Source organism: Hevea brasiliensis, unplaced genomic scaffold (genome assembly GCF_030052815.1).
Source record: "Hevea brasiliensis isolate MT/VB/25A 57/8 unplaced genomic scaffold, ASM3005281v1 Scaf81, whole genome shotgun sequence".
NCBI classification, from domain to species: domain Eukaryota; kingdom Viridiplantae; phylum Streptophyta; class Magnoliopsida; order Malpighiales; family Euphorbiaceae; genus Hevea; species Hevea brasiliensis.
Genome location: NW_026615301.1, coordinates 24,905 through 37,761, shown reverse-complemented (window position 1 = coordinate 37,761; position 12,857 = coordinate 24,905).

Here is a 12,857-nt window from a genome sequence, read left to right as displayed (position 1 = left end):
TCAGAACAATCCACTTCATCTTTATTTAAATTTGAAGTTGAAAAAATATGGGTTATTCAATGTCACTTCAAATCTTCCATACCATTATATGACTTATGCTTATCAAACACGTTTCCCTGTGAAATATATAAATTTTGCTAATGTATGTGTTATGGGGACTGCGAATTACAGATCTTGGTTCATGGGCTGTGCATAGTTTGGGTTTTGTTCTTTCCAATTTGTAGGAAATAGGAAGCTTTAGCTAGCTACACTTACATTTTCCATTGGTTGAATTTGAAAAGTTGAGATTTGGATGATGTAGCAAAGAGAAAATTGGTTATTTGCTAGTGCTTTTGTTTGGGAAGGTAGAGTCCGGTTGTTTCATATTTAAATATTTCTTTGTTCCATTATTATTTCTATTAATACTCTCTTAGTGTGATGTTATATTTACGTTTAATTACTCTCATTTACAAAAGTATTTAAACTTTAGACTCAACATAGATGAGGTGGGAACTTGGAGGAAGCCTCCTGATAAGCTGTTCGTTGGACACGGTTGTTGAGATATTGATTTATGAAAGAATATAGAATAATAGAATCTTGGACTAAATTACGTAATCGTTACAAGATTTTAAAGATATCCATCCTGCAATACATGATCAAGGTATGCGTCTAACTAATCTATATTACTCTTTTTTTTTTTTTTTTCCTTTTCTTTCCTGAAATAGGAACAGAAGAATTTTTTTCCTTTTTTTCCGAATAAATAGTTTCCTATCATGCCTGTAAGAAGGCAGAATACAGTGAAGGGTTTGCAAAAAAAAAAAAAGTAGTAACAGAATAATCTCCTAACTATTAGATCCAACAAACAAATCCAATCAGAAATAAGCCTAAAGCCTAAAAAACAAAAGAGAGCTAAGAAATTGGGTCATGAACCCAGAATAAGATGGCCTGCATCACAAGGAACACGCTGCGCCACCTCAACAAGGATGGCACAGCACGGCTGTGCCTCCGCACAGCGATGCTCATGCTCAGACGGCAATTAAAACCTTAAGGGTCAATCATGAAAGGTGAAGCCGGCATAGACCCATAAGATACGTTTATCTCAAAAATTTTGATCCCTTCCCAAAGCAAATAGATGCAAGAACAAAGATGAAGTAGTAACAGAACCTACATGCTAACAATGGTGAAACTTCAACTTGCTATCTCTGGGCACCAAGGCAAGCTCATATTGAGGCAACAAGCATTCAGTACACCAACTCAATTTACTTTATTTAATTATCATAACAAACCATTATAATTAAAAAAAAAAAACTTTAAAATTATGTGTGACAATATTGTTTTGCACTCATTTATAATGATGTAGACGTGTTCCACCGAAAATTAGTGAACTTGCACTTAATATTAAGTGGTGTCCTTATATTTAATATCCATAATATATTTCTAGAATAAAAAAAATAACAATATAAACTAACTTATAATTAATTAAGGGTGATGATATTAAAACTCATTAAAAGGTTTTTGGCACTTCAATTATAAATTTTATTCTTAAAATTAAATTGCCCATATATATAAAGTACTTTCCTTTAATCATAAAAAGTTATTTTTCAGCTAGTTTTTGGCACTCCTATAATAATTAAAATAAATTTTATTTTTGTGAATTCAGTTATCTTAACCAGAAAAATTAAATTATCAAATAAAAAATAAACTTTGTAAAGGAAGAAAAATTTTAAAAAATACAAACTATATAAAGTTTCTATTTTTAATTTTTAAAATATAATTTTAATAGTCAAAACTAAAAATAAAAACTAATTAGTTCATAATTGTATAGAAAATAATATCATAAAAATTTAATTTTAATTAAAATTATATTATTATTATTATTATTATTATTATTAATTTAAACACACTATTTTGTTATTATTAAATATATTTTTATAATATATTTATAAAAATAAAAAATATATGCTTGAAAACTTAAAATATTTTAATTTTTTTTTCTAAAAATAGTAAAATATATATATTTTATACATTGACATTTTGACTCAACCTATTAAATTTAAAGATTCTAATTTATTTTATAAGAAAAAAACTTAAACAAATATTGTAAAATATTAAAGAAATTAAAATTTTATAAAGAGTTTATAGAACTGCTAGGAAGAGAAAGACTTACGAAAGAGAGCAACAGCTGCAACTGCACCACTTACCAATAGGTTTTTAAATATAGCAAAATCTCAATTTAAATTATTTTAATCATGATTGTTATGATAATATGTAAATGATGATTAAAACTTTAATACCAATATAAACAAACTTATTAAGACTTTTAAAGTTAAGAAAACAAAGAGACATATTTATACACTTTATAAACCAAATAAATAAAAAATAAAATTGTTCACCTCCTAATGCATACAGTGCCCGACCAAGATTTTCTCTCAAACCTTCCAAATGATGTTTTGGCTATTATAATAATCAAAGCATTAGAAGAAGAAGAGGAGCAATTTACAAAAATATCACTAAGGTAAATTGCATAAAAACTCCAAAATATCCACAATTTCATTTCAATTCTATGAATTTTGGTCTTGCAAAGCTGAATTCTGTGTTTGTGTAGTTAATAGAAACCTTAAAATAGATAAGGAAAAAAGAAATTGCAAACCCGAGGTAGTTTTAATAAATTTATAGATATGTTCTCTCAAATGAATTTTTGATGGTCAAAATAAAAATTCTAAAAAATTCATGGCTAAAACTACCATTTATCCATAGAAGATAAATGGTATAATCAAGACGACTATGTAAACTCATTTCAGTATTGCGATTTTCTGCATGGTTTCCATGCCTTGAATGGCTCCTAGCATGAGATTGATTAATCTAGATTGAGAAATTTACATGCGCATTGTGAAATTGTTTTCTTGTTGGGCAGCAAATGGCATCAAAAGCAATATTGGATGAGGAAAGATTGCAAGAAAGAATATGATTTACGAAACTGAGGTGGACCCCCAAAGCAGAAGAAAATAAGATTTTGATTAAAAAAAAAAATTAAATGACCTACCTCAAAGCCAGCAGACGGATGTGTTGAATCTGTTGGAGAACAGAAGTTGAAGAAGTGTGATCTTGAGCACCGTTTTACACCTCCTGAACAAAATGAAGTTTTCAGGACATTACCCCAACCCCACCTCCCTATCTTAACACTTTCTTCTATAAGTGAGGTGAACCATTATCCGGGTTAAATGACATACCAAATGTAATTAATGAAGGCTAAAATCTTACCGGTAACTTTTAACTCTCATTACCCTCAAAACAAACACATCCATAGTTGAGTTGAGAGGATATATTTATTCAAGAAGTCTCTATAGTGTGTATATATGTATATACACCAAAAAAAAAAAAGAAAAGAGGATGCATTTTTCTTTGGAAACAAAGAGAGATAAATCAAGAGAACCATCTGCTTTTCCAGCCAAAAGCCCACCCCTCTGACTGTTCTCTGTCGTGGAACCATTGCCATGTCCTTCTTTTCTTCTTAAACCAACTAGATTATTGATTTTTCCCAAGCCTAGCATCCTTTTCAAACAAAAATTGATAGGAAAGGACAAATGGAGAAATTTAAATCCGAAATTCCAGGCCTTGATTTGCACGGCTCCGACGTCTGCATCACGCTTTGCAGCTTCCATGGTGATCAGTGGCACCTCACGCAGCCAAAGCCATGCTTGACAGCGCCGTCCATCAACTGCAAGCGGTCTACATGCGTTGAGAGTAGAAGGGATGAGTGTATTTAAGTTAGGCAATTGGATACCACCAACCTACTTTCCATTCTCTAATATTCTAAAGCAATTTGATTTGTAAAAATCCCAGCTGGTTATTCTACCTCACCCAACAGATAATGAAATTGAAGAAGAAAATAGTGCAGCAACTGTCTATTTCTCGCTCCCCATGGCATTTGCAATAGTAGCAATTTCACTTACGGGTCCTTATTTTTTCAGGTACAGATTGCTAGATTATTTTGCTGGCTTTACTTATTTATTTATTTGAAATAGGCAATATATCTAGTCGTGTGTTCTTTTCACTTTCATGTAAGGCATATCTTTTTGGCATGTAGGTTTTCTTTTAAGGATGTAAATATGATTTTTTCATATGGGTTGGGCTATCAGCTTTCCTTTCCTCACATTACAAATTATATTGTATGTGCTTTATTATCCTGTCACATTTCTAAACAGGAAACATCTTCATTTTCTTTATTAATCAAAGTGTTTAAAAGCTGCAGATTTATTTTCCTAGCAACAGGCCTGTAGCTTCATTTGATTCTGTTATGTGTTATTACTACTACTAGGTGGTGATTATATTCCTTGTGAATGTCAAATTATAAAGACCCTTCAAATTTATAAATATATCTCAACTATACAGCTTATCTACAAGTAATTTTGTGTGTTCATGTATACAAAATGATGGAGATGGGGAATAGTCAAGGAAATCAATTATAAGGGACATGCCATTATTTTGTGATGTGATAGGAGAGGTGGTAGGACTTTGGGTAAGAAGATAGGAGGTTGAGGTGTTGACTAGTGAGGATGACACGGGTAAAGGGGTACCATGATTCGGACTTGGTAGTGTGAATTTGGAGGAGGGATGTGAAATTAGAGTGTTGGGTGGTGTGTTTTGTGGTGCAATAACAAGGTAGTAATGGTGAAGGTGGGGCGAAAATTTCAACCATAAATATAGACTGAGGGACGGTAGGAGATGTTTGTGATAGTTCATGCATGGGTACGAGTATAGGTGGAAGAATGATTAGTCTATTATCATGAGCACAGGAACTAGAGCTTTTATCATTATTTACAGAAAATGCGAACACCTGTTCAAAAAAGACAACATGTCTTGAGATATAAAATTTGCCAGAGATATGATCCAAGCAGATATAACCTTTATGTAATTTACTATACCCCATAAAAACACATGGAGATGAGCGAGGTGCCAATTTATTGTTGGTATAAGGTTTAAACCAAGGATAGCATAAACAACCAAATACTTTTAAATCATTATATTTTGGTGATGTGTGAAATAATAATTCAAAAGGTGTGGATGGTGCGGTGTGAACAGATGGGAATTTATTGATGGTATAAACTGTTGTTTCAAAAGCATAATTCCAATATTTCATAGGCATTTATGAGTGATGAAGTAAATCATGGCCAGTTTCTACTATATGTCTGTGCCTATGTTCTACACATCCATTCTGTTCTAGGGTATAGGGACAGGAAATTCATTGGGTTATTCCATTTTCTGAAAGATATTTAGAAAGAGCTTGATATTCACCTCCCTAGTCTGCTTGAAAACATTTTATAGGCAAGTCAAAATATTTCTCAACTATATGCCTAAATTTGATGAAAATATTAAACACCTCAGATTTCTGCTTAAGAAAATAAATCCATACATATTTGCTATAGTGATCAAAGGAAATCACATAGTAACGATGACCTTCAACTTAGGGTACCAGAGAAGGGCCCCAAACATGAAAGCAAATCAATTCCGAAGGTTTGCTCACTTAAGAGCCAAAATCACTGAAAGGTAATTTATGAGTTTTGCTAATTTAACAAGCATTACATGGATTTGAAAAAGAATAAACTTTATTGAATGATAACTTATTTGAATGAAGAACATGAGTAACAATCCTAGAATTAGCATGTCCTAAACGAGCATGCCAAGTACTTATTGTACTAGTATTAGCAATAGGAGGAGTAGAACCAGTGGAGCGCAATGACATGGGGTATAAGCCATCCTTACTCTGGCCTTGATGAAGAACTTGCCTTGTGGGGATATCCTTAATAAGAAAGCCATTAGGGAAAAATTCAATAGAGACTTTGTTAGTTGCTATAAAGGCATGAATAGATAAAAGATTATTTTGAATAGAGGGTGAGCAAAGAATATCACTAAGAAGACAATGACAATTATTGGAAGACATATAAGAAGACCCTTGAGTTATGGGAAGAGAAGTACCATTACCAATAGTGACAACATCAGTGCCATGATAAGGGGTAGAGTTGGAGATATTCCCATGATTAGCAGTGACATGATAATTCACTCCAAAGTCAAGTGTCCAAGATTAAGCGGACCCTAGTTGTGCGACGATAAAATTGGTGGTTGGCCTTTTAGTGGAAGGCATGGAAGAGGATGATATGGGCGATGGGCATGGATGTGCTATATGACCTGTACCATTATTATTATAGCAAGTAAGTTGAGATGGAGAGGAAGTTGGAGTATTGTATGAAGAACGATTGCCCCTGTTATTATAATGACGTCCTCATCCACGGCCGCCCCTGTTAGGCCTATAATTCTATGTCCTTGTGATAACTTGTGTAGTTAGGGGAATACTATTATCCATTGTTAATGCATCTAGATTCAATTGTGCTTTTCTGCTTAAAAGGAGAGCATATAAGTCATCGAAGTTTATTGGTGCATGATGAGCTTCAAGTGCCCTTGTAAAGGGATGATAAACAGAACCCAGTCCTTCAATAATGTCTCCAACCAATACATCCTCAGATATTGGAGGTTGCAAGGTTGCAAGTTGATCGTAAATGGACTTTACCTTTTGCATTTAAGAATCAATGCAGTCTATCCCTTTAATTAAATGTTTTAATTGTGTTTGAAGCTGTTGGATTTGGGTCCTTGAGCCTGAGGAAAAGATAGCTTGCAGTTTCATCCAAGCTTCCTTCGCAATGTTAACATTGATTAAGTGAGGAAGCAAAGTCTCAAAGATTGAGCAAAAGTACCAGCTTAACACTAGCTGATCCTTCTGAAACCAAGCAATATATTGTGGATTTATGGTACCATCTTCAAGGTTTGGTGTGGGTGATGTATAGGTGGCTAATATATGGTCAACCAAGTTAATCATGTTGAGTAATGGCAAGATTTGTGCATGCCATAACAAATAGTTGTTGGAGGTTAACTTGACCAAGAGGAAGTGAGAAACATTGGATGGCGGTGGAGTGAAGGTTTTATCAAGAGTAGTTGAAGAAGAGGCTAGAACAATTTCTTAAGACATGGCACTGTTAGGCTGAAGGAGATTTGCTCTGATACCATATAGAGTTTGGTACCACTTGAAGGTTATCTTTTATTAAATAATGGTGCTATATATATAACATGTACAAGCTAATCATGATAAGGATTGATATCAGAAGGTATCCTAGCTAAGGTATACAAGTAATACGTACATAGATACAATCTCTATCATCTTCCACTTGGGTTTTTCTATTTTTAGTCTATTTTCACGTTTCTTTCTTCTTCATCATCATTTTCTCCTGTATATATTAACATGAGTGAGTAAAAGCTCTAGATCTCAGAGTTGAGATCTATGCTTTAGATTAATTTGTGAGTTTGAACTGGTTTATTCTAGATTTTATACAAATATCAGTTTTGATTCTTCTCTTTGTGTGCCTATTTTACTTATCTAATATTGATACCCATTAGTTATTTTTTAAAATTTTTTATTGAATGACCGAAAGATAAAAATCATTGATAGATAATCAAGGATTAGAATTTGGAAACACCTAGATTTAGAAATAAACTAGAAATTTAAGAGGATTCATTGATTGATTACAAAACTTAATGGGTTTTAAGTGAATCAAATATAGTATGAAAGTAGGTTTGGTTTTCTCAAAATACTCTTTGATTTGCTTGAAAAAGATATCAAAAGATTTAAGAATTAATCACTTTTAAACTCTATTTCTCTTAAAATTGAATAAACTATGATAAATCCCATTTAATTTATGCATAAACTCCAACTCTTGAATCATTTTCACAATTAATTAGTATTTGATTTTAATTACTCATTGTTATTTTAGTTTAATTTCATCTAGTTTAAGAGTCTATTTGCTTGGCTATTTACTTACTTTTCTTAGATTTATTAATTTTACCAAGTTTATTTATATTTGCACTTTACTTTTATTATCATTAGCCCAAATAATATCTTCATTCATAGTTTGGTTTTTAAACACAAATCCTCGTGAGAACGATACTTGACTTATCATAGCTCATACACTTGCAGAATAACATATCATGTACTTGATCTCATAAAGAAAATGTCCAATTTTAAGAGAGACGCTATCTAGTTTTTGTTAGAATTTGGGTATAGCTGATGTTTTTGTTGTATGATAATTAGAAAATATAAAGTTATATTATTCTTTGTAAATAATTTAAGAGCAACATGGACCTGATCCTCTATTTTATAATAAAGGCAGCCTTCGGGTGTGGTCCAAAATTAGTAAATTTGTTTTCTTTGTTTTCAACATTTTCATTCCAACTTCTTTTGTCAGTTCCCTCCTATATATTATGATTGGAGACACAATTTGCTTTTGAGTTCTGCCTCTAGTAACTTCGTATGGTATTGAAATATTACTGCTTGTCTATTATGCATATTATTTGTTTTATTGTTTTTATATGCTTAATGGTTGATTCTGACATATATATATATATATATATATATAGAGAGAGAGAGAGAGAGAGAGAGAGAGAGAGAGAGAGAGAGAGAGAGAGTTTGACTAGAGAACAGTAATAGGTTTAATAGCGTATGTTGATCATCCTCCAATTAGTATCAAAAACAGGTCCTTAGTATAGATTGATTTATGTTTAGGTAAATTAATTATTTGAATTGAAACTTACATTACTCAATGAATTGTTTGCCAATCCTTTTGACCTTATATGAGAAGACACATGTGAGTATAATTTTAAATCATAAATGAATTGGTTAGCTTGATACCGTGTGATAGGATTTGTAATATAGATTTATTAGGTTTTTCATGTCACAAATGTTTCTTGATATAGCAAGGTTGGTTGTGACAATCATAGTAGCAACTACTGATCAATCTCATCCTGAGCATTTGAAGAGTAAACAAATCAAAATTCTTTAAATCTTTTATCAGATCTACCATCTGCAATGATATTGGCCTGATTAGAGCTTCTCTTCTTGTTGCTGGTATCTGTGGCTCCTATCACTTTCCCTTTTTTCTCTTTTTTTATTTTTCATTGATAAGCAGAAATTTTATTAATAGAAATCCAGCAAAAACTTACCATAGACACCGGCCAAGTCAATAGGCTACCCAATGCACTCAACCTAAATAATAAAGAAAAAGATACATAACACCAAGATGAAAAAAAAAAAAAAAAAAAAAAAAAACCAAAATTGCTGAATCGAATTACAGCAGAACCAAATGATAGACTGAATAAAAAGCACAAACAGCAAAAACCCACAATTGCTAGACCACAGCAGAACCAAAAGATAGACTGAACAAACAGAGACAAAGAAAAGCATCAGCAACCCCATCCGAGTGTCAACAGTAACCAGAGACAAAAAGCAACTGAAGTACAACAATGGAGACCCGAAACAAGCTGAATGCAGAGATCAAATTAGCGATACCTGAAACTCAATAATCTTAGAGATGATAAAGAGAAAATATCACTAGGGATTTCTGAAACTGCAGTGTCATCTAGGTATAAATGTGTTAAAGAGCACAAACCATATAACGAAGGCAATCTACCAAGTTTTGAGCGGCCCAAGAGAAAAAGCCTTTCAAGGCATTTCAACTCACAAATGCTGCCTGAGAGACTCTCTAGCTTATTGCACTTCTCCGGTTTCAACTCAACAAGTGAAGAGAGACATCCGATAGTTGAGGGTAATTCTTCTATTGCAACCTCTTCTAACAGTATTCTTTTTAGATATCCAGTAACATTAGGGAACTTGTTTAAATTTGAACATCTAAAGAGTTCAAGTTTCTCAACAAAAGTCAAATGCAAACTGCTTGGAAGGCTTCTAAGGTTGTAGCACATCGAGATACACATGTATTTAAGAGTGTCAAAAGATTGAACAGATGCGGACCATTCTTCCACTCCGCAGCCTATTAGATGTAACTGTTTAATGCCACTCGGAATTTCTGACATTTTCTTCAAATTTATGCAGAAAGACAGAGAAAGTTCCTTCATATGTTTCAAATGAAGGAGACTGGGAAGACTCCTTAGCTTTATGCAGTCATCAAGATTAAGATAAACAAGTTTGTGGAGAAACAGAATTGAAGAGGGAATCTCAAGCAAACTCTCACACCCCTTAAGATTTATTCGCTCTAAGTTTGTAGCCGAGGAGAGATTTGGGAGTGTGGCTAGTTTGTTGGATCCAGAAAGATAGAGATACTTCAACTTTTGAGGACACTGCACATGATAAAACAGAAAAGTATATATACACACTTTCAAGGAAAACAATAAATAAAAGAAAAACCTCATATATAATTTCATCAGTAATAATTATGTTAGAACTACTAGTACTTTTTATTTTTCAATCAATTTCTAATTGTTAGCATAATTACAGCAATTAGCATGATTATAGGAGATTTGTGTAGCATAATTACAGCAATTATTATTCTTGTCTAAATTAGCTCATATTCTCATGTATAAATAGATGTAATATCTCTGTAAATAAAATACAGACAAATACAGAATCATTTCCCTCATTACTTGTATTCTTTCTTCTAACGTGGTATCAGAGCCGTAAAGCTTTTATTTCTAGTTTCTAGGGTCTCTCTTCTCTCTCTACAACCTGTTCTGGTTCATTCTTTCATTCCTGTTATTATACCATTTTTTTTTTATCCTCATATTGTTATCAATGGAGAAATCTGATATTTCAAAACCTATTGCAACAGTTCTGACTGGTTCCAACTATAATCTTTGGGTTCAAGGAATGAAAAATTTTCTGATAGGTCGCAAGCTTTGGCGTATTGTTATCGGAGATATCACTACGCCGATAAGAGAGAACGATGAAACTGATGTAAAATTTGCTGACCGTCTTAAGGATTGGGATAGTAAAAATCATCAGATCATCACCTGGTTTCGCAATACCTCTGTCTCGTCCATCCACATCCAATTTGCTAATTATGACTCTGCAAAAGAAATCTGGGATTTTTTGGCTAATCGATATCAGACCACTGGACTTGCCCACTATTATCAGTTGTGGACTACTCTTCATAATCTGAAACAAGAAGCAGGTCAATCTGTGAATGATTTTCTTGCCCAGGTCCAACCCATTTGGAATCAAATATCTCAGGCCAAAATCAGTGAAGATCATCTTCATCTCATTCAAGTTCTAATGGCTCTTCGATCAGAATATGAGGCTGTTCAAGCGTCCCTGACTTCAATCTGTAATTATGCTACACAAATCTCCTGTATTCATGCTAATTACTGTAATTATGCTACACAAATCTCCTGTAATCATGCTAATTGCTGTAATTATGCTAACACTAATAATTTTATTAACTAAATATTTACCATTTTAAAATTTATAAAATTAATTTTAAATGATTGTAGCATTAATCGTTACTGAACAGTTTTATGTAAAAGAGTCATTCTAGCTTAGATCATAAAATATAATCTTTTTAAAATGAATTTTTGCTCAATAAACATAATGTTTACATAAAATCTAGTGAAAAAAATTCCAACAAAATAAATCTATGAACAAAAGAAAAACATGTAAAAAGTTGTACTTTCCATTAAATGAGATTTTAAAGTTGTGGCATGCACATTGGCACAAAAAATTCAACTTTCAAGTCAGTATTTATCCCCTTTTTCTATCGGTCAAATTGAAAAATCAATACTTTAAAGTATACCTTATCTCCATTCCAAAGTCATTTAACCTTGCTATCTTCCAAATTGAGTAAAACAAGGTTCTCCATGGAAAAACATAAAGGCATAGAACTATAAGGATATTCCTCCCAATGGGATAAATTTTAACAACTGTCCCTGAACATATATGTTGTAACATTATAATCCTTTAACTTTAAAATGTAACATAAAACCCCCTAAACTTTCAAATTTTGCATAGTAAAATCCCTCTGACTTTTAATTACTACTTTTTCTGTTAGAAACTGATGTGAATAGCTCCCGCGTGACGCTTAATCAACATATCTCTCTCCTTTTTTATGCAAAGCGTAAAATTATTCTCTTTATGTATGAAAAATTATTCTGTCTATAGAGAGAAAAATGATTTAATTTACACATGACTTGAGAGAGAAAAGAGAAATATTGACTAAGCTCCATGTTGAAACTGTCCAGATCAGCGTCTAACTGAAAAACTAGTAATTGGATGTTAGAGAGATTTTATTGTGTAAAATTTGAAAGTTGATGGAGTTTTATGTTACATTTTTAAGTTAAAGGACTGTAATGTTACAACTAGATAAGTTTAGGAACATTTGTCAAAATTTATCCCTCCCAATGTAGTAAACTCAACTTGTTAGGAAGATGTTGCAGATGATTCTTTTTAGCATATTCAAATATGAAGGTTTCAGGAGTCGAGTCCTTTTTATTTGAATGCCAAAAAATTTTAGTAATCTTAAGTTAGGCATTTGTGAGAAGGTTGCAGAATTCAAGCGTATCATTCCCATTTTAGAAGTATCCAAGCATATCCGTTCTACTGCTTTGTTCACCTAATACAAAGAATAAAAAGCTATGAGTATACAAGACAAATGAATAAAAAAAAAGATTTTTCTTGTCTTACCTTCTTAGTTGCCAAGATATCACAAATTTTTGTGAATTCCCATAATCTACTATGTTCATGCCGAGCAATATGTTGACCCATTTGTTGTATCAAATCATGCATCCAACTTATTATTAACAACAATTACGAGGCACTTTTCCACTAAACGAATTATTCCCAAACTTGGAGTAAGATCACATCCGTCTAGTATATCTTCTACACAGTCTTTATCTTGGCCCTTGAAAAAGCATGCTATATCAAGAAATATAGCCTTTTCTGTTTGCTCTAGCGAATCATAACTTATTTTTAATATTTTATGAATTTTGGATAGAGGAACTTTTTTAGTTCTTTCAATACAATTTCCCATTCCTTTGGAGATCTTTTGCAT